This window comes from Erinaceus europaeus, chromosome 2 (genome assembly GCF_950295315.1).
Source record: "Erinaceus europaeus chromosome 2, mEriEur2.1, whole genome shotgun sequence".
NCBI classification, from domain to species: domain Eukaryota; kingdom Metazoa; phylum Chordata; class Mammalia; order Eulipotyphla; family Erinaceidae; genus Erinaceus; species Erinaceus europaeus.
The window spans coordinates 161265371-161287185 of record NC_080163.1 but is presented as its reverse complement, the minus strand read 5'-3'; the positions used below and the strand labels follow the sequence as shown (position 1 = coordinate 161287185).

General features: G+C 40.4%; 1 protein-coding gene and 1 long non-coding RNA gene across 3 annotated transcripts in view; both read left to right on the top strand.

Annotated features, from left to right (window-relative positions):
• Nucleotides 1-21815, top strand: part of C2H16orf78 (chromosome 2 C16orf78 homolog) — a 164132-nt gene that overhangs the window by 66690 nt on the left and 75627 nt on the right. The window contains exon 1 of one of the 2 annotated variants that reach the window (XM_060185596.1): nt 13798-13803. The exons of the other annotated variant lie outside the window; for it this stretch is intronic. The gene's annotated coding sequence lies outside the window, so the exon portion shown is untranslated. Of the gene's footprint in view, nt 1-13797; nt 13804-21815 lie in introns of those variants that run through there. 2 annotated transcript variants of the gene reach the window in all.
• LOC132536998 (uncharacterized) lies at nt 8775-10744 on the top strand. Its single transcript, XR_009548510.1, has 2 exons — nt 8775-9252; nt 9556-10744. It is a non-coding gene; the product is annotated as an uncharacterized LOC132536998 (long non-coding RNA).

Below are 21815 nucleotides of genomic sequence, written 5' to 3'. Positions count from 1 at the left end.
TCAAGTTGTGTCACAATTTCCCCATACATATATATATACAAAAATCAGAATCTACTTTTTAAAGTTACCGCAAGGAATAAGGAACTATATAAAGTCCTTGAACACACTAAGTACACATAAGTGATTTCAACTTTTAGTGTTGTCTGCTACCAAATACTAATTTGAAGAAGAGGACTAATAATTTTTGAAATATTTTCCTTGAATACACTCTAGATGGTGAAGAGTGGGTTCTTAGATATGTGAATTTTCACCTGGGAAGGCACAAAGGTGGCCAGTCTAGCATGATCTCTTATTTTGCACATGAATTCTCTGACTTTAGTATTGCCTGACTAAATGTTATTAACTGTGCAGACTTTTGTTTTTGTGGTGCTTTATTTTGTTACCCTCAAGAGAAAGTGTTTCTGAATTTGAGAATTTTGTAAAGAAACTTCATTAAAGTAACTAACAGTCTGAGTTCTCCTGCCTGATTCTTGCTCTGGGCAATCACCAGAATGCCAAACATCCTCCTGAAGACCATTTTGTCTCCAGACCCAGGGGCTGTAGCCATCAGCACATAATAGCTGAAAAGATCTCTGTAGTAAAAGGAACGGTAACAGCATCCCCTTTTCACTTCTCCATCTCTGAAGGTCAAAACTGCATGTGGAAATTCCCATACCACTTAGTCACAAAGGACGAAACTACTGTGTGTCTCTACTTTGTCCATTATTGAGAAAATACATATAAAATTCTGGCTTATCATCTGCTCTTTTTGCTTATCATCTTCCTACTTTTTGATTCTTGTTTATTAATTATTTTGTCCTGTTTGTATCTTACCACCTTTCAGCCACCAAGTTGCAGACACTAACGATTCTATCCTTACCTCCATAGAGAAATTACCTCACCAATGTGTTCTGGAACCTCACTTTTCCAGAGCCCTACCCCACTAGGGAAAGACAGAAACTGGCTCGGGGTATGGATCAACCTGTCAACACCCATGTCCAGAAGAGAGACAATAATAGAATCCAGAACTCCCACCTTCTGCACCCCAAAAGGAGTTTTATGCCCATATTCCCAGAGGGGGAGAAATGTTAGGGGAAGATGATTAGAGGGCTATGAACCCAAATTCCATCAGGACTCAGGAAGAGAAGAGGAAAAAGGGAGGGACTTTCAGAAGTAGTAATAGGTGTAGGTGTGACTTAGAAAGAAAGAAAAGGCAATCCCATAGGGAAAATGGGCAAATATATATATAGATAGAAATATATATAGATATAGAAATAATAGTCAACTAATAACTGACCTTTGAAGAACTACTACAGTTTCCAGTGGAGAGGAAGGGGGCACAGAAATCTGATAGTGAATAAAAATATCTCCCAACTTGATTTAAAAAACAAAAGTACAACTACAGATCCAGGAGCCCCTAAGCACAAGAAACCTGAAGAGACAGCAGGGTATCTCATAATTAGCTTTCTTAAAGTCAGTGAGGACAAGAACACCTTCCAGAAAGAAAGAAGGAAGGAAGGAAGGAAGGAAGGAAGGAAGGAAGGAAGGAAGGAAGGAAGGGAGGGAGGAAGGAAGGAGAGATAGCAAATGGCTGTGCTAAAGTCTAATGCTCTGATAATTTCAGAAAATTCTTTCTCTTGGTCTTTCATTCTGGATGTTTCCTTTTGTCATGTCTTCAAGTTCATCCATTTTTCTTCTAAGGTCTTTAGTCTACCATTTGTCTCACCCAGTACAATTTTAATTTTAGATACTATAATATGGTCTCTTATTGAAAGACATATTTTATTTATTTAATATGGAATAGATTTGAGAGAGAAAGAGGAAAGATAGATAGATAGATAGATAGATAGATAGATAGATAGATAGATAGATGGATGGATGCCATAGAACCACTCCCATACAGTCAGTGCTGAGGATCAAAGTGGGAACCTCAGGGATGCCAAGAATCATGCTCTCTAAGTTGAGCTATTTCCCCCAGCTGCTGTAATATGCTTCAAAACTTTGATAGAACCTACTGATATTTTATCAGCAAATATAGAAATATTTCAGTTTACTAGCTTGCTTTGGCTGTTGTTTGTCTTTACTATAAGAATAAAGAGTTTTCTCTTAAAAAAAAAAAAAAACTTTGATTCTCAAGGTCCTTGGAATCTTGAGGTTTTCTAGGTGGACTGGTGGTAACAGTCACAACTCTTAGGTCTGTGTGAGCAGTAGGCTTTGTCCTAGTCCTTAGGCTGGTCTCGCCCCTTGCTGGGGCACTCTTCTTCTATATATACTGTTCATAACTTGGCTAAGTATTCAAGAAGAACACTCTTTAGATCTTTGAACTCCTTCCTGTGCACAGCTCCTCAGCACTCTTCTCTCTAGACTCTGGCTTCCTGGGTATCCTCCAGCACTAAACTTCGCCCACTAAATTTCGCTTGGGTTTGCCCTCTTCATGCTGTAACAAGAACCTCCCTCATGACAGTAACTTCAGGAGATCCCAGAAACCACCTTGCTTGTTTCTTTGCTCTCAAAAAATGCTGGGTTTTGTGTACTTGTGTCAGTGTCTTGTCTTCCGTTGTTTCATATATTTTTCCGTATGAAGGAATTTTGATTTTTTTTCTAGAGTGTTAAATCAGATTTTTGTTACTTCATTTTTGCCTAGAAGTGAAAAGTTAACATTTTTATTCCCATTTTAGTGGGGACTCAATCAAGAGGAAACAAGGCATGCATTCATTCCACCATACTGAAACAGAAGTACAGCCTGCATTTTTAGAAATATGTTGTTACTTGCAGCATTGGAGTATCTATTAATATAGTTTCATGACTCTGTAACTCTGTATTCAGATCCTTAATCTCTAAATAGTCTTCTTGAGAAGTATAAACTGTGTCACTCATTTTGGGATTGTCTCAGAGCTAAATTGGAGCTCTGAACTGTTTCTTGAATGAATGAGTGAACAGATAATACTCGTATTGATAGGTTCCCAAATATAAGGACACAAAAGTGAAGATAAGGATGCCTTTAAGTAAAACCTTTGTAGGGAAATGCAGTGTATCCTTCAGGAAATTTTTCTTTGGGGCTTAAACTTTTTTGGGAATGTTAACATTAGCACCTACTTCTGTCTTTGTAGCAGGAAACACTTCTTTAAAATGCTGTCACACATTGTTCTGGTAAAATGTGTCTGCAACACTTGGGGGGATTTTTATTCTTGGCCATTTATCTTGGCTGATGTCTAATCTGATCTCACAGTGAAAGCTATTATAGAAGAGCCAAAAAGTGCATTTTTCCAGTCCTTCTATTCTCTTGTTTTATTTTTGTGTAATCTTAACACTCCAACAAATTCTTAAAGTTTAATGATAATTATGAAGACAAATAGATACGTTTTATTTTTAACAGTCTCAACTTCTTTATTCTCAATTTTTATTAGTTATTTAATATTGATTTATAGGATTATAGGGATATAATTATGCACTGTTCCCACCACCAGAGTTCTGTGTCTTATCTCCTCCATTGGAAACTTAAGTAGTTCTCCCAAGGTCACGGATACTGGTTGACTTTATATCTATCACTATCTATCTATATTTATACATCTATTTTTTTGTCTGTTATTCAATGGTCCTTCCTTCAGTTACTTTTAAAATTATACCTATATCTATTATTACTTTTAAGCATTCTTCCATTTTTTTCCTCTTCTTTCTCAGATAAGAAAAACAATGCCTGAATTCCTCTGGTGTTTTCCAGTTTCCCCCTCACTTTCAGTGATGGTATAAAACCAAAATTCTTAATTATAGACAATTCAGGTCCTGGTGGAACTGGGGTTGAGAGCCCTCTGATAATCTTCCCCTATCACCCCTCTGGGAGTATGGACAAAAAAAAACCACAACACTTTTCTTGGGATGTAGAAGGTGGAAATTCTGGATTCTATAATTGCTTCTCCACTGGACATGGATGTTGGCAGCCATACTCCCACTCTGTTTCTGTCTTTCCCTGGTGAGGTAGGGCTCTGGAGAAGGAGGTTCTCCAGAAGGTTTCAGGACACATTGGTGAGGTCATCTGCTCAGGGAGTTTGGGATGGAATATAGTAGCGTCTGCAACTCAGTGGCTGAAAGGCAGCTAATATATGAAGCAGGAAAAAATGATGAAGAGGAACCAAAAAGTAGCAATAGAGCAGATAAAAATAGGGACATTAGAGTAGAAATAACCTAGGAAGTCTGTTTTAGGTATGTTCCTAGGGGCCTATGACTTTTAGTAATCTTTGCTTGAGCTTGATAGCTAATATGGAGGTGGACTAGAAATATTGTTTGGGAAGATGGTGTCAGAGTTGAGAATAGGGTTAGAAAGCAAAATTAGGGCAGAGAGTAGCTCCCAAACTTGAAGAAAATATGCAAATACAATTGACAATTACAACATTAATCTGGTGTTGGGGCCTATTTTTAGGATGGGAGACTGTATAACCTCTAAATCCCTGTCAGACTGAACTCATAGCCCATGTTCACAGCTGGGAACATTCTAGGCTGCATACATTTCAGGACCATTCTTCCTTGAGTGGCAGAGTAGTCTCACACTGCAATCAGAGAGTGGAGCAGTCCATACTAGACAAATGAACATATTTTAAGGCTAAGCATTTTCCCTAGATTCTTTGTTTTTGAAAGTATGTAGAAGCATATTGTGTGTTTATTTAAATCTGTCAAGGAATAAGAACCAGAGAAATTTGAGTGATATAATCCAAATGTGTCACTTATGAATAGTTAATTCATAATTTGTGTAATATATTGATATGTATTAATCAGTTTTTAACTTATAGAATAGTGACCTAAAATGCTGTGGAGCCTGACTACCTGCATACAATTCCACTTCTTTTTCTTCTTCTAGATAAAGACAGAAAGGCTGAGAAAGAGAGAATGAGGGTGTAGGTGGTGACACACCTGGTTGAGTGCACATGTTGCATTGTACAAGGGCCCAGGTTCAAACCCCTGATCCCCATCTGCAGGGGGAAAGCTCTGCAAGTGGTAAAGCAGCGTTGCAGGTGTCTTGTGTCTGTTTCTCTCCCTCTCTACTTCCCCTGTCCCTCTACATTTCTGGTTGTCTCTAACCAATAGATAAATAAAGATAATTTTAAAAATAATAATAAAGTGAGAGAGTGAATGAGGCCACAGAACCAAAGTTTTCCTTTAGTGCAATGGTAGCCAGATTTGAATCTGGGTCATGCATAAGGTAAGACAGTGTACTATCCAGGGGCAGAAGCACAGCGGGTTAAACGCACGTGGCACAAAGCTCAAGGACCAGCGTAAGGATACTGGTTTGAGCCCTGGCTCCCCACCTGCAGGGGAGTCGCTTCACAAGCGGTGAAGCCAGTCTACAGGTGTCTTTTTCTCCCCCTCTCTGTCTTCCTCTCCTCTCTCCATTTCTCTCTGTTATATCCAACATCAACAACAACAATAATAACTACAACAATAAAACAAGGGCAACAAAAAGGAATAAATAAGAGGGAGTGGGGCTGGGGATGGTACCTTGCTAACAGTACAAAATCAGGAGTTGGGCAGTAGCGCAGCAGGTTAAGCACAGGTGGCACGATGTGCAAGGACCTGCGTAAGGATCCCGGTTCGAGCCCCCGGCTCCCCACATGCAGGGGAGTCGCTTCATAGGCGGTCTACAGGTGTCTATCTCCCTCTCTCCCTCTCTGTCTTCTCCTTCTCTCCATTTCTCTGTCTTATCTAACAAGGACATCAATAACAACAACAGTAATAACTACAGTAACAATAAAAAAGAAAGTAATGTACTATCCAGGTGATTTATTTTGGTAACCCTACAACTCCACTTCTTACCAACTGTGTGACCCTGGAAAAGTCTTTCAGTCTCTCCGAACTTAAGTTTTTCATATGTAAATGGAGTAATAACTATACCTTCTCAAGATGCCATGTAGATTAGATTGGGTATTGTTCATTTAATCCTTCAAATACTGTCTGTATTATGCACATAAAGTACTATATAATCACTGGTACATAAGAACAAATTAATCTGAAATAAAATAGAGTAAAAATAAAACTTCAATTCAACTTTTGACATTTACCCTGCCTTTCACAAGAAGTTAAAAATCCCTTCTGTTGGGGGGGTACTCCCTGCAGACTCTTGTGTACTTCTGCTTTCAGGCTTCATCTGCACTATTCCAGCCTTTAGGTCCATGATTGTTCAACAGTTTGTTTGGCTTTGTATGTTAACTCTCTTTTCAGCCACCAGGTTCCAGATGCCAGCGTGATGCTAACCAGACTTTCTTGGATTGATGACCCCACCAATGTGTCCTGGAGCTCCGCTTCCCCAGATACCCACCCTACTAGGGAAAGAGAGAGACAGACTGGGAGTATGGATCAACCAGTCAACGCCCATGTTCAGCAGGGAAGCAATTACAGAAGTCAGACCTTCCGCCTTCAGCAACCCACAATGACCCTGGGTCCATGCTCCCAGAGGGATAGAGAATGGGAAAGCTATCAGGGGAGGGGATGGGACATGGAGATCGGGTTGTGGGAATTGTGTGGAGCTGTACCCCTCATACCCTACGGTTTTGTTAATGTCTCCTTTCTTAAATAAATTTTTTTTAAAATCCCTTTCTGTTTTAGTAGAGTATTTCATCCTTCAGTAGGATGCATTTTGTGGAAATCAGTTGAATATTGAGAAGAGAAAACTTTTCCCAGTTTCCATATGTAACAGTAATTCTTGTCTGCCTACTTGATTTATTTGGTCATGTTTAAGAAAGTTCTTTTCCTTGCTACTTTCCAATTTGCTTTTTCCAAAACCTGTTGTTTTTTCTCGGTTATACATTAAAGTCTGCCTTTTAATTGGAACTTTCCTATCAACAATTTTTGATTCTGGAGATTTTTCATCATAATGTTCAAGCTCTTTGTTATGAGTTCCTTGATAATTGAATATCTTTATTTTCTATGATATCTGAAGGTCACAGAATCTTTTCAGCCTTCAAAAGGACATCCCAAACTGTTAGTTTTTCCATTATGAATATAACCTTTTTTTTTCCAATTGGGAGGATTAATGGTTTACAGTAAATATACTGTTGATACATGTGTAAAACTTCTCAGTTTTCTGCAAAACTTTACCAACCCCAACCTAGGCCCTCCTCCACCATCTAGCACCAAGAGCTGAAAGCTACTCCTCCCCCCCAGTCCATTAATTTGCTTCAATACACCAAACCCCTCCAAGTTCTACTTTGTGTTTCCCCTTTCTGTTCTTATTTACTGACTTCTGACCATGAGTGAACAGTCTCATATTCATCTTTATTTTTCTATCTGATACCACTTAACAGGACTCCTTGAAGCTCCATCCAAGATGAGGTAAAGAAGGTGACTTCATCTTTCTTAGTAGCTGAGTAGTACTCCATTGTGTATGTATGTATACCACAACTTTCTCAGCCACTTATCTGTTGTTGGACACCTAGGTTATTTCCAAGTTTTGACTATCACAAATGATGCTACCATGGGACTGCGTAGTGACACACCTGGTTGACTGCATGTGCTATAATGTGCAAGGACCACAGTTTGAGCTCCCAGTCCACACCTGCCGAGGGAAAGCTCTGAGAATGGTGAGTCAGTATTGCAGGTGCCTATCTATCTCTCTCCCCCATCACCTTAAAGCCAGCCTCCCCCCACCCCCCCAAGCCCCCTGCTCTGCTCCATTGCTGACACTATGGTCCATTTACATAATCATTGTTTTGCCTGAAAGATCCCCACCATATCATCCCCTCAGGGTACTGCTAATTCACTTAAAACCATCCCACAGTTGCTAAGGATGCTTCCACCTTCCCAGCATGCCTTTTGCCTCTCTCCACCCCCTTTCCTAGCCAATCCCATCCCCGACTTGTCACTTCTGTTTTTACCCTATAAAACTTACTGCTGTTCCGATTTCACCCCTTTTCTCTTCTGTGTCCTGACCTGGAGAAGGACTGGCATGTATAGCGGAGGCTGCCATTTTGCTAGCTCTACGTGGCCTAAACCCGCTGTGCTCACACCTAACTCTGGGACGTCCACATCAATAAAGAATTGTATTACCACGCCGCCAGGAGTTCCTCGTCTCTCTCTCTCCGTCGAAGCTAGCCCAGCATCACACCATTCCCTCTTGATTTCTGACTGTCTCTATCAAATAAATAAATAAATATTATAAAATAAGTTTTTAAAAATTTGTGCTAATATAAACATAAGTATACATAAACTTCTTTGGATGGGTGTGTTTGATTCCTTAGCATGTATCCTCAGGAGAGGAATTGCCAGATATTAGGGCAGGCCCATGCATAGCCTTCTGAGAGTTCTCCAGACTCAGACAGAGTTTTCCAAACTCAGACTGCTCTCCATAGAGGTTGGACCATTTACTTTCCCATTTTAATTACTCCACCCTCTCCCCACAGCATCTCCACCATTTGTTGTTACTATCCTTTCTGATGTATGACATTTTCACAGGAGTGAAGTGGTTGTTGTCTTGTTGTTGTCTTTTTAAAAAATATTTATTTATTTATTCCCTTTTGTTGTCCTTGTTGTTTTATTGTTATTGTTGTTATTGATGTCATTGTTGTTGGAAGGACAGAGAGAAATGGAGAGAGGAGGAAATACAGAGAGGGGGAGAGAAAGACAGACACCTGCAGACCTGCTTCACCACTTCTGAAGCAACTCTCCTGCAGGTGGGGAGCTGGGGACTCGAACCAGGATCCTTGCACTGGTCCTTCTTCATTGTTGTCTTTATTCACATTTCTCTGACAATCAGTGATTTGGAGTATTATTTCATATGTCTGTTGGCCTTTTGGATCTCTTCGGTGAATATTCTGTTCATATTCTCTCCCCTTTAGATATTGTCATTTGTTTTCTGTTGCCAAGTTTGGTGAATTCTTTATATATTTTGGTTATTAGGCTTTTGTCTGATATATGGCATGTAAATATCTTTCCCATTCTGTAAGTAATCTATTTAGATGGTGGTTTCCCTTGCTGTACAGAAGTTTTCAATTTGATATAGTCCTCTTGGCTTATTTTTGTTTTTGTCTTCCTTGCAATTGGACTTAAAGATGCCTAGAAAACTTAGATGGAAAAGAGTTCTCTCAATATTTTTTTCTTAGTATTTGATAGTTTCTGGTCAATTTCTTGATCCATTTGGAATTTACTTTTGTGTCCGGTGAAATGTAGTAGTTCTATTTCATTTTTCTGCACATTTCAACTCAATTTTCCCAACAACATTTGGTGAAGAGACACAGCTTTCTCCACTTAATAGTTTGGGCCCCATTGTCAAAACTTAGATGTCCAGGAGTCAGGCGGTAGCACAGCGGATTAAGCGCAGGTGGCACTAAGCACAAGGACCAGTGTAAGGATCCTGGTTAGAGACCCCGGCTCCCCACCTGCAGGGGAATCGCTTCACAAGCGGTGAAACAGGACTGCAGGTGTCTATCTTTCTCTCCCCTTCTTTGTCTTCCCCTCCTCTCTCCATTTCTCTCTGTCCTATCCAACAACAATGAGATCAACAACAACTACAACAATAAAACAACAAGGGCAACAAAAGGGAATAAATAAATAAATATTAAAAAAAAGAAAAAAAAACTTAGATGTCCATAGGTGTGGGGCTAGATCTTTCTTTCTTCCTTTTTTTTTTTTTTTTTTTTTTTGATTCATCATATCTTTCTCATTGTAAGTTTACTGATCTACTGTATTACATATCCATTTATAAAGTATATTTTGGGGGGCTGGGCAGTAACATACCCAGTTAAGTGCACATAGTACTAAGTGCAAGAGTTTGAACCCTGCTCCCCACCTGCAGGGGTGATGCTTCACAAGCAGCAAAGCAGGTCTGCAGGTGTCAATCCTTTTCTTTCTGCCCTCCCCTCTCTTTCTCTCTCTTTTATATCTCATTGTTGTCGGATAGGACAGAGAGAAATAGAGAGAGGAGGGGAAGACAGAGAGGGAAAGAGAAAGATAGACACCTGCAGACCTGCTTCACCACTTGTGAAGCAACCCCCTTGCTAGTGTGGAGCGGAGGACTCGAACTGGAATCCTTCTACTGGTCCTTGCACTTCGCACCATGTGCACTTACTCAGTGTGTTACCGCCTGACCCTCTCTCTGCTACCCCTCTCAATTTCCCTCTTTCCTAGTAAATAAAATGGGAAAAAATAAAAGGAAAAAATGGCCACAAAGAACTTTGGATTCTCAGTGCAGGCACCGAGCCCCATCAATAATCATGGAGGCAATAATAATAATATATATTTTTGTTTATATTATATTGTTTATACAGGAAAATTGTTTTTATTTTAACTTAATAATTAATATTATTACATCATTCTCCATCTTCTATCTGGGTCATTATTGCCCTATCACCTCACTATTCAGGTTATTATTAATAAGTTCTTAAAATGTTTTACCAGAGAAAACAGCCTGGGAGTATGTATTGACCTGCCAATGTCTATGTCCAATGGAGAAGCAATTACAGAAGCCAGACCTTTCACCTTCTGCACCACATAATGATCCTGGGTCTATATTCATACTCACAGAGGGAAAATGAATAGGAAAGCTTCCAGTGGAGGAGATGGGATATGCAACTCAGGTGGTAGGAATTGTGTGAATTGTATCCCTCTTATCTTATGGGCTTGTTTATCATTATTAAATCAGTAAATTAAAAAAAAAATTTACCAGGGCCACCAAAATAGCTCATATGGACAGTGCACTGCATTCTATGCATGCCATTCAGGTTTAAGCCCAGCTCCCACTGCACTGAAGGAATTTTTAGTGTTGTGACATATCTATCTATCTATCTATCTGAAAAAGAAAAAAGTAAATACCAACAAATGGTTTTTACTCTGTAAATATATGACCCAGTTAATGGGTTTTTGAAATTCATATTAATCTACTTTTTATTCCCTGGTCTCAGTCTCTATAATTTCATCTTTGGGAATTTCTGTATAAAATGGCATAGTTCTGTGTTTGTTTCTAGCTGGGTATTGTTATAAAGGGAGTTGATAAAGAAAAAAAAATGAGCCTAAGCTCTAAATAGTCTCATTAGATGCATCTTCTATAAAGCCCAACCCTACTCAACATGAGGGGACTTGACAGCCTTCAAAGGGGAACCCCCAGCATGCATTGCGCATGGCTTCATGTGCTTCTTCTGCTTTGGGCTGTCTGCTCTCAGCATGTAGGTGGCAGAGCAGAGTGTCTGACCAGAGAGCCTCACTTACTCATCATTTAGCAGCCCTATGCAGTAACAAATGCTTATTCTGAGATGGGATGAAGTGTAGATTAAATAAACATTTTAAATAGCCACAGCTTTTAAAAGAAAAAAAAAAAACACCCTGATTGATTTGGACTGGATATTTTCAAAGCTACTGATATACTGAACAGGAACAGGGAAAGAACAAGTCAAGACAAATAATGAAATTCTTGAATACTTTTGCTTAAAATGAGATGTCCTTTTGTATTCATTTATCCACAGACATATGCATCCATATACACACATATGTACATGTCCATCCATATGCACACATGCACACATATGTGCATACACACACAACACACCCACATCTATTCTTGTATACATAAACTATGTATAGGTGCACTTTTTTTTTCCTAGGTACACTTTTATCATCTTGGTTTGGCTTTGTAGCACAAAAGCCAAACACGTGTAATTTCAGAGAAGGAAAAAGAAAGAGAGAGGGAGAGAACAGAGCTTCCTCTGGTTCTACTTCCTTTTTTAATTTTTTTTTATTTAAGAAAGGATAAATTAACAAAACCATAGGGTAGGAGGGGTACAACTCTACACAATTCCCACCACCCAATCTCCATATCCCATCCCCTCCCCTGATAGCTTTCCCATTCTCTATCCCTCTGGGAGCATGGACCCGGGGTCCTGTGGGTTGCAGAAGGTGGAAGGTCTGGCTTCTGTAATTGCTTCCCCACTGAACATGGATGTTGACTGGTCTACTTCCTTATGGTGCTGGGGCCCAAACTTGGATTGCCTACATAGCAAGGCAGGTGTCCTTGTGGGTAGACTATCTCACAGCCCTACATTTATCATTTTATCCAAGATAATTTGATAGTTGTTAATTGTGGTCCTTCTATAGACTAATTCTCTAAATATGTAGAGACATGGAGGCTCTTTTATGTGTGTGTAGTGGTGGATTTTGCTGGCTCTTAAAGCATTGTCTCTCATAAATGTGAAGTGTTCGAAGTGGGAAAACCATCTTTCTCTTACATTTAGCAAATAGCATTTATGTGTGTATGTCCTTATGCCATCTACAATCTTACACTGTAATAAAAATACCATGGAAAAGCAAACCAAAAGCTTTTAACACTGTCAGGCATAGACGTTTTCCCCTCTCTTCTTCTCCTGAAGAGATGTTAAGAAGAATGAGAGGCCTCTCAAACTCTGCATTTATAAGTCCTACAGGGAAGGAAGATGTCGATTCTTTTTTACAATCAGGATCACACTGTAATAAATGTGAATCCAAGCAATTACTCAAGTGCTTTCTCAGCAATGATTTCATCCATATCCTCTCTCTCTCCCTCCCTCCCTCTCTCTCTCTCTCTCATTCCCTCTCCTTCTCCCTCTCACTTTTTGTTTAGCAAATGCCAATAACAACTCATAACAAAGCAGTGACATTTTCATGTTTCATATATTTACTCAAGCTACAATCCAGTGGCTGAAGTCTCATTTGGAGCCAAGAGAGGCAAAAGAAATTGATTCTCTCTGTCCCACAGTGAGTGTTTATAGATTTAGCAGAAGGTATTTGGGATGTGAGATACTACTAGAAAGATCTTTTAGAGAAGCCAAATGCAACTATTGGAAAGTTAAGCCTCTCCTCCTTAACTGTGCTAGGGTGTTTTGTTTGTTTTTTTTTAGATTTTTTTTTTAATTTATTTTTTATTTAAGAAAGGATAAATTAACAAAACCATAGGGTAGGAGGGGTACAACTCCACACAATTCCCACCACCCAATCTCCATATCCCATCCCCTCCCCTGATAGCTTACCCATTCTCTATCCCTCTGGGAGCATGGACCCAGGGTCATTGTGGGTTGCAGAAGGTGGAAGGTCTGGCTTCTGTAATTGCTTCCCCGCTGAACATGGGCGTTGACTGGTCGGTCCATACTCCCAGTCTACCTCTCTATTTCCCTAGTAGGGTGGGTCTCTGGGGAAGCGGAGCTCCAGGACACATTGGTGGGGTCATCAGTCCAGGGAAGTCTGGCTGGCATTCTGATGGCATCTGGAACCTGGTGGCTGAAAAGAGAGTTAACATACAAAGCCAAACAAATTGTTGAGCAATCATGGACCCAAAGGTTGGAATAGTGGAGAGGAAGTGTTAGGGGGGTACTCACTGCAAACTCTAGTGTACTTCTGCTTTCAGGTATATATTTTGCAGTAGTTCATGGATACATGTGAACATATGCTCTCTCTCACAGAACCTGGTCTATATCTAGGTTTTGGGACTTTGTTAGAAAGTGAACCACCTGGGATGGAATTAGAGAATACTATGAAAGGAAAGGTCTCACCCGAGTAATGAAGCTGAAGGGTTGTCATTCCACACCTGAAGTCTCTGGACACAGTCTGAGCTGAAGCATGTCGAGGTGGCAATCGTTGTGTTGATTAGGTTGCGATCGGCAGATGCACTATTATTTGGTATGGATTGGGAGAGGCATGCGGGAAAGTGGGCCCTAGCTAGGGTGTTTTTTATGTGGTAGTATTGCACTTACATGGATAACATGTATCACAGTCTTGGGATACAAGATATTAAGGCAGGGTTTATGTTTGTTTGATTTAAAATTGTTTGATTGCTACGATAAATAGAATGCAGGCAAGAAAGAGCATATAGAGATTGTGGTGTCTGGACCAGATCAACTGTTTTTTAATTTCTAGCATCACTTGCCAAATTATTAGACCAGTCACTTAATCTCTCTGAGCCATAGTTTCTTGCTGTTCAAAAAGGGGAAAATATTAGCTAATCATACCTTTACTGTGAGGATTGAGTGAATTTAAATATGCAAAGCACAAATCATAAGCACTAAATGCTAGTTATGGTGATTCTTAATCATACACATTAACAAAGGATTTTTACAACTAAGATGTAAGAAGAAATCAGTATGGTGAGATATCCTTTGACTTTGAGTGATGAATTTCAGTATAAAGCAAGTATTGTCATTGTCTGGCAGACAGAGTCCAAAATGATGATCAGAATGCTTGAGCAAATGTATTTCCTCAACTTCCTCTGGGAAAATGTCTAAAAGTACAGAAATTACTTTGTGATTTTTCCCCAAATTATAATAAATGAAATCTCTATCTCTTTTTTTTCTCTTCTCTCCCTTAGAACTGTCTCTTACTCCATGATCTGTGAATGCATTTCTCTTCTGAATTTTGGCTCTTTTTTTAGAATGAGTTGTGAATTCTTTATTCTCTCACATAGACATATGACAGTGGGGGAGGAGGGTATGTGCATTTCCTAAATTTTAGCAAAAAATATGTCTTACCATCTCCATAGAGTAGGAAAACAGGCAAAGAGAGTCTGTTACTTTTTATTCCTCTTTCAGGTCACACTGAACAGTGGGATAGTACTGCACACATTAATCAGATATTTTGATCATTCAGAAATCAGGGTGGGCTGTGAATTTTGTATATACTGAAGGACATTAAAATTCTTGGTGTGGGGGGCTGGGAAGTGGCGCAGCAAGTTGAGCACACATGGCATGGGGTTCAAGGACCTGTGTAAGGATCCAGGTTTGAGCCCCCTACTTCCCACCTGCTGGGGGGGTCACTTCACAGGCAGTGAAGTGGGTCTACAGGTGTCTGTCTTTCTCTCCCCCCCTTCTCCTCCTCTCTCGATTTCTCTCTGTCCTGTCCAACAACAACTATAGTAATAAAACAAGAACAATAACAACAACAATGATAAACAACAAGGCCAATAAAGGGGACAGGGTGGCCTCCAGGAGCAGTGGATTTGCAATGCAGACACTGAACCCCAGTGATAACCCTGAAGGCAAAAACAAAAAACAAAAAAACTATTGGTGTGAAGACTTTGAACTAGTCTCTGTTGAAGCTCCACCAAGTTTTCACTGCATCTTTGTCAGACAGCTTGCTCTTTGATTATTGATTATCCACTTTGTTTCAAGAACTAAGCAGAGAATTAACATTTCAGGGTGCGGTCATCTTTAACCAGTGAATGCTGGCTTCATAGGTTTAACTATCTCAGCTTTCTCCTCCTTGGCCAAAGCAATTCTAAGACATCTATTTTACACAGCTTTCTGGAGGTTACCCTCTGAGGTTCAAAAACAGTTAATCAGATGTGAGGGTGATCTGGCTGCAACATCTGTCACCCCATTGATCGCCAGGGTTGATTCTGCTGATCTGGCTGGCTAGGTATGTGTCCCCTTCCTCCCTCACAGCTCCGTGTGTGTCCCTCCCAAAGCTGCGCACTCTGTAGAAGAGGACCACCTTCCCCAATAGAGACAGACCAATCTTCAGTGGAGGGTAGCTGCGCTCCTCTGCTAGAACCTCCAAACAAGCTCAAAAACAGTTACTCAATGTGAAAAATCAACCACTAGCTTAAAATCTTCCTCTTATTATCTGTATTCTGTCTCACCTTACCAGGCTCCCATCTCTTCCAATAAACCATCAGACAATCAAATCCTTGGTTTTGGTTCATTCCTGGGTGTTCCAACCTAATATTGTATACAAACTTTTAGATTTGTTTATTTATAAGGAGAGAAACAGAGCATCACCCTGGTACATGCAATGCTAAGAAATTGAACTTTGAACCTCATGCTTGCAAATCCAACATCCAACACCTTTTATTTGAATAATTATTTTTATTTAATTTTTAAAATTTTTATTTTATCTGATAGGACAGGGAGAAATTGAGGGGGGGGAGAGGGAGAGAGGGAGAGAGAAAGAGGCATAGCACTGCTTCACTGCTTTTGAAGCTTCCCCCTGCTTCAAGGGACTGGAACACTTGAACTAAGGTCCTTGTGCTCAACTAGATGTGCCACCATCTAGCCCCAGGCATCCAACATCTTATCCAATGCAGCATGTTACAGGCCTCAGGTATGTACATTTTAAATGCAGACAAGAATCTGCTAAACATGGATTCAGTATCACCAAAACCATCCTATGCCCAATTCAATGCAGCCACTGCTTTCTCTGTGTGTGTGGAATTCTACCCACTTAGAGCTCAGTTCACCATGCCAGGGCATACACTGTTGGGAAAGGGGCAAGGATCACAGGTACCTATTCTGTGAAAGCTACTCTTTCAATCTTCCATATGCAGGACAGCCAATTTGTAGTAGAGGACAGAGACTTTACAGTGGAATAGTGACCATGCTTCTAACTTTCATCACGCTGTGAATACTGGCTTCTTAGCTGGCTTCTTAGTGTGAATTAAAAAGGAAAAAAAATGCTCCTATAACATGCCTGTCCTCTTAGTACAATTCTATCATACAAACATCTCACTTTCTCATACCAGCCTCAGTAAAATCATTCACTATACCCAGCAGTGTCAAAGAAAACACCTGTTTCTCAGAAGGTCTCCTCTCCTCTCCTCTCCTCTCCTCTCCTCTCCTCTCCTCTCCTCTCCTCTCCTCTCCTCTCCTCTCCTCTCCTCTCCTCTCCTCTCCTCTCCTCTCCTCTCCTCTCCTCTTCCCTCCCCTCCCCTCCCCTCCCCTTCCCTCCCCTCCCCTCCTCTCCTCTCCTCTCCTTTCATCTCTACTCCTCTCCTCTCCTTTCCTCTCCTTCCTTCTTTCCTTCCTTCCTTCCTTTCTTCCTTTCTTCCTTCCTTCCCTCCTTCCTTCTTTTTAATGTGTTTTAATTACTTAGGATAGAAACACAGAGAATTTGAGAGGGAAGAGAGATAGAAACTAGTAACACTTCTTTAACACTCGTTAGTCTTTTCTTTTGCAAGTTGGAACTGGGGGCTCAACCAAGTGTGCCACCACCCAGCTTCTCCCCTAGGACTATTTCTAAGACTATTCATGTGGTCTCTCATTGCAAGCCTGCTCCAAACTGGCCAGTCTGAATAAAGATCACACATTAACCAGGTGGATCTCCTAAAGGCATCTCCTTTAGTTTTGTCTCCATTTCAGTCTCTGACCCCCATCTTCTTTCTTGCTTTGCTTGATCACCTTTGTGGTGCTTGAATGCTCCTCACACCAGCCTCAGCTATGTGAAATTTGTCTCATAGAACATTAGCATTCCAAAAAACATGCAATCCCCAAGCAGACAATAAATTCGATTTTACGCAAGTGGTGTCCTCTATACTTTGCTCATAAGGCAATCTCTCAAGTGTATCTTTTTCTTTCTTTCCTTTTTCTTTTTTGAAATACAACACAAATAGTCTGGTGAAGTAAAAATGGGTTGTGCAATGGGTTTTGTGCTCAGCAAAAAGAACTCGGACAAAGCAGCTGTGCTGACGTTCTTATTTACAAAGGTTGCCATCTGGGAAATTAATGTCTGCTGTTGCTCAGTAATTAGGAAAATTTAAGACCCCTAGTGCTCCAACATCTTGCATTAAAGGTTGTATGTCACTGGCGTTTTCATGAGAATTTGCAGGATTCCTGTCATTAATAACAGGCATAAACTCAAGAAGCAGTAGAATATGCATTCCATTTAATCAATTTGCTATTTGTATTCATTATGTATGGCCTCCATTTTGAGTCATGAAAAATTGAAAGACCATTACAAATAGAAAGAGCATCATGGATTACAAATGATGTAACGAGAACATACATGCTATTAATTGGTCAATTGTGCTTGTCAGTACATTTAAAGTGATTAAGGAAGAAAGATTAAAAGGGACACAAATATGCTTGGGAAATAGAAATCCAGGAACACTAGTGTTCTCCCAAGTGCCTCATCCCCAGATAAATGCAACAAAATCCAGTGACTCCAACAAATTTATTCTCTAAGTGCTTATTGAATAGACTGTGTAATAGCATTTGTACTCAGTATTGGGAACAAAGCAGGAAAAAAAAAATACATGAACTCTATGACCTCACAGACCTAGATGCTGGTGTTTTTGGTGCAAGTGTGAAAATAAACAAACAGATATGCATGCAGTGTAGTGTCTGACTGTGGTAAGATTACCGAAGACCAGTAGAATCAAAGGAGGGTACTAAGAGAGGTAGGTAGATAAGTGATAATAAGGTGAAATCTCTGGTGAAGATGACCAGAGGACTCTGATCTCCAGTATTCTGAGAGAGAAGTGGAAAAAAAGGACACACTCACAAATAGTGATAAGTCTAGGTGTGACTTAGAAAGGAAGAGAAGGCAGACCATAATATATATATATATGAAATAGTAATCAGTCCATATCTGTGACCTTGGGAGAACTACTGTAGTTTCCACTGGAAGGAATGGGGACACAGAACTCTTGTGGTGGGAACAGTATAGAATTATACCCCTGTTATCTTATAATTTTGTAAAGCATTATTAAATCACTAATAAAAACTTTCACAAATAGACAAATAAATGCATAGAGAAATAATGCAAGCCTTATGGTTTACATGGAGAAGAACTCTTTATTCATATGAATGAACTCAGTACCCTACTTTTATTCTGATACCTAAGAAGAAAATTCCTAATTATTCCTATTGGCTTAACCCAATGGAGTGGCTTCCCTGGAGTCTGAAAGTTCATTTTTCAGTCTTTGATAAATCATGGCAATAAATCTGTTTAAGTGAAAATTGGTGGGAAATGATTCACAATTTTAATTGGTTTATACAAGCACCTTACTTTAGCACACAGGGCACTCAGTGACCAGGCTCCTCCCCCAAGCTTTATACTACCCTTCTCTCTCTTACTAAGTTCTTACCCCTGATCTCTGTTATTTCACTTGATTGTTGTTTCTTGCCACTGGACCTATACATTTGCTGTCTTTCTGAAATTCAAACTTCGGCTCCCAGATCTCCATTTTCAGAAGAAACCTCCCTGATTACCAATGCCAAAGTCATGCTTTACTCCCTGCTATCTGACAGTTCTGTTCTGTTTTTATTATTGCACCTCACATTGCCTGGATCGCATTGGTTACTATCTAGCTCCGACATTAAAATATAGACTTTGTGAGACCAGTGGATGTCACTGGGCTCACTGCTTTTTATTGTTATTATTATTTTTTTAACTATTTGTTTTTTTGGTTTTTTTAAAATATTTTATTTATTTATGAGAAAGACAGAGGGAGAGAGAAAGAACCAGACATCACTCTGGCACATGTGCTGCCGGGGATCAAACTCGGGATCTCATGATTGAGAGTCCAAAGCTTTATCACTGCGCCACCTCCCGGACCACAACTATTTGTTTATAAAAAGGAAACATTCATCACCCCCCTCTTAAAAAAAAAAAACTTGAAAATGACACTCATTAAATGATGGCTTCCCCTGCACAGAGCCAAACAAATGATTTTATTTTTCTGCTGGTCAGGGAATTGGATATGGTGCACTTAGTCAAATAAAGAATTTTAATGAAAGCAGACTGTCTTTCCTAGCTGGCAGACATGAGAGAAAAGAAAACATGGGCATCCAGAGTATCCATCAAAGGAGGAATTAATATGTCCTCTAGAATTATCTGGAAAGGTCAGAATTTTCTGAAGTGTGGTGGTGGAGGTGATTCCAAACTCTGTGCCTTTGATGGTGGGCATTGAAGTGTTTAGATTGAAAGGGAGGAGAAGCAGAATTTTCTAGTTAATCAAATGTGGCTTCTGTTACTGAGCTAAAGATCAAGCTTTGCTTTTCTCTCCTCCTGCCGCCCCTACTTTATCAGAGGTGAAAAGTACAAGAAAGTGAGAATGACTTTCTCTGGACTAGATTATTGTTCAGAGTGGTGCTTTGGAGTGCCTTGGGAAATTATTCCTTCCTTTTGTCTAGTGATAAAGTGTGATGTCTTTCAAAGCCATGTTTGTAATCCAGTAGGCATTTCACAAAAGTAAACTGGGATGATATAAGGAAGTCTGCAAGCAGTGTCTAACCCTCCCCCTGTACCCTCCCTCCCCTACTCCACTAGCCAAGAAGGCAGAGGTCTCCCACTACAGTGCAGATCTAGAGGAGCACATTCAGTGCTACATACAGCAGGGCCACTGGCCACAGGAAGCTCTCCTGCCAGCTCTGCCTCCTTGCAGTTTCCAGTTACTTGACATGGAAGGTCATACACCATATTCCCAATTCTTACAGCCCAGCTGCAAGTTAGCTATTGGGCTCAGGCAAATATTATTACTACCTGGCATCATCCTAATGTCCAACATCAAGATAAGAAGTGAGAGACTGGATGTGAGGGCGATCTGGCTGCAACATCTGTCACCCCATTCATCGCCAGGGTTGATTCGGCTGATCTGGCTGGCTAGGCAGGTGTCCCCTTCCTCCCTCACTGCTCCATGTGCATCCCTCCCGAAGCTGTGCGCTCGGCCTTCCCCGAATAGAGACTTACCGGTCTTCAGTCGAGGGTATACGAGTAGCTGCGCTCCCCTGCTAGAACCTCCAAAAAAGCTCTCAAGAAGCGAGCGACTGGCTTCTCCTCATGTGTTGCTCTCTAACACAAAAGGAAAGTAATTTCCAGATCTAGGTCCAGACTTCACTTGCAGGTGAAGGGGTGGCCAGAAGGTGTCACTTTCCAGTCATGTAGAATGAAGAAGTCTGGGAGAATGACTGTCTGGAGGGTCAGCTTCTATTTGTCCATCCCTGTGGAAGAAGTGCTGGTATTCTCAAGTTGTCCTCATGGATTCACCCTCTTCCTACTCCCTGCTTGGTCTGTATTTCTTCCTCCCTCCCTCCCTCCCTCCCTTCCTTCCTTCCTTCTTTCCTTCCTTCCTTTTTAAATTATTACCAGAGCACTGCTCACCTCTGGCTTATGGAGTTATAGGGCATTGAACCTGGGATTTTGGAACCTCAGGCATGAGAGTCTGTTTGCATAACCATTATGCTACCTACACCCGTTCTGTATGTGTTTCATCACTGTGCTTCCTACTGTGTTTGGTCTCTTGGAGGCAGCAGGGGAGATAGGAGAAGGCTTGGGGAATTTCTTTTCTCCACTCTGCTCTTCCAGGCCAAGATTTGTCAATAAGGGCTGTTTCCCTTCTGAAGGCCAAGGTCAGAAAGTGATTGCCTTTTATTGCCTTTTAAGGTGTTGTTTTACCTCCCAGACTTAGATTCACAGCCTCCTTGGAATTGATTTTTCCCTTTTTGTTTTGAAAATTTCCACATCTATTGAAAAGATCAAAGTGACTTAATGAACACTCATATCCTCCAGCTAGATGCCCCAATGACTACTATTTTGTCAATTTTCTTTATGTCTCCCCAATAAATGAATACAGATATAAACTGAGTTTTACAATTTGGGGTTTGGTGAAACACTTGAATGTTCTAGGTATCTTGACATTTAGCTCCAAAACACTTCAACATGCACCTAGGGATAAAAATATCTGACTAGGGGGCCGGGCGATAGTGCAATGGATTAAGCGCATATGGCAGAAAAAGGAAGGACTGGCTCAAGGATCCCGGTTCAAGCCCCCAGCTCCCCACCTTTGGGGGGGGTCACTTCACAAGCTGTGAAACAGACCTGCAGGTGTCTGTCTTTCTCTCCCCCCTCTGTCTTCCCTTCCTCTTTCAATTTAGCCAACAACAAAGACAGCAATAGCAATAATAATAATAACAACAATGATAAACAACAAGGGCAACAAAAGGGGAAAAATAGGAACAGTGGATTAGTAGTGCAGGTACCAAGCCCCAGTGATAACCCTGGAGGCAAAAAAAAAAAAAAAAATCTGTCTACATAACACTCCCAGATTCACAATAATTCAATAATATTATCCAATTAATTATTTTTTTGATAGAGACGGGGGAGGAGGGAAAGGCAGAAAGAGA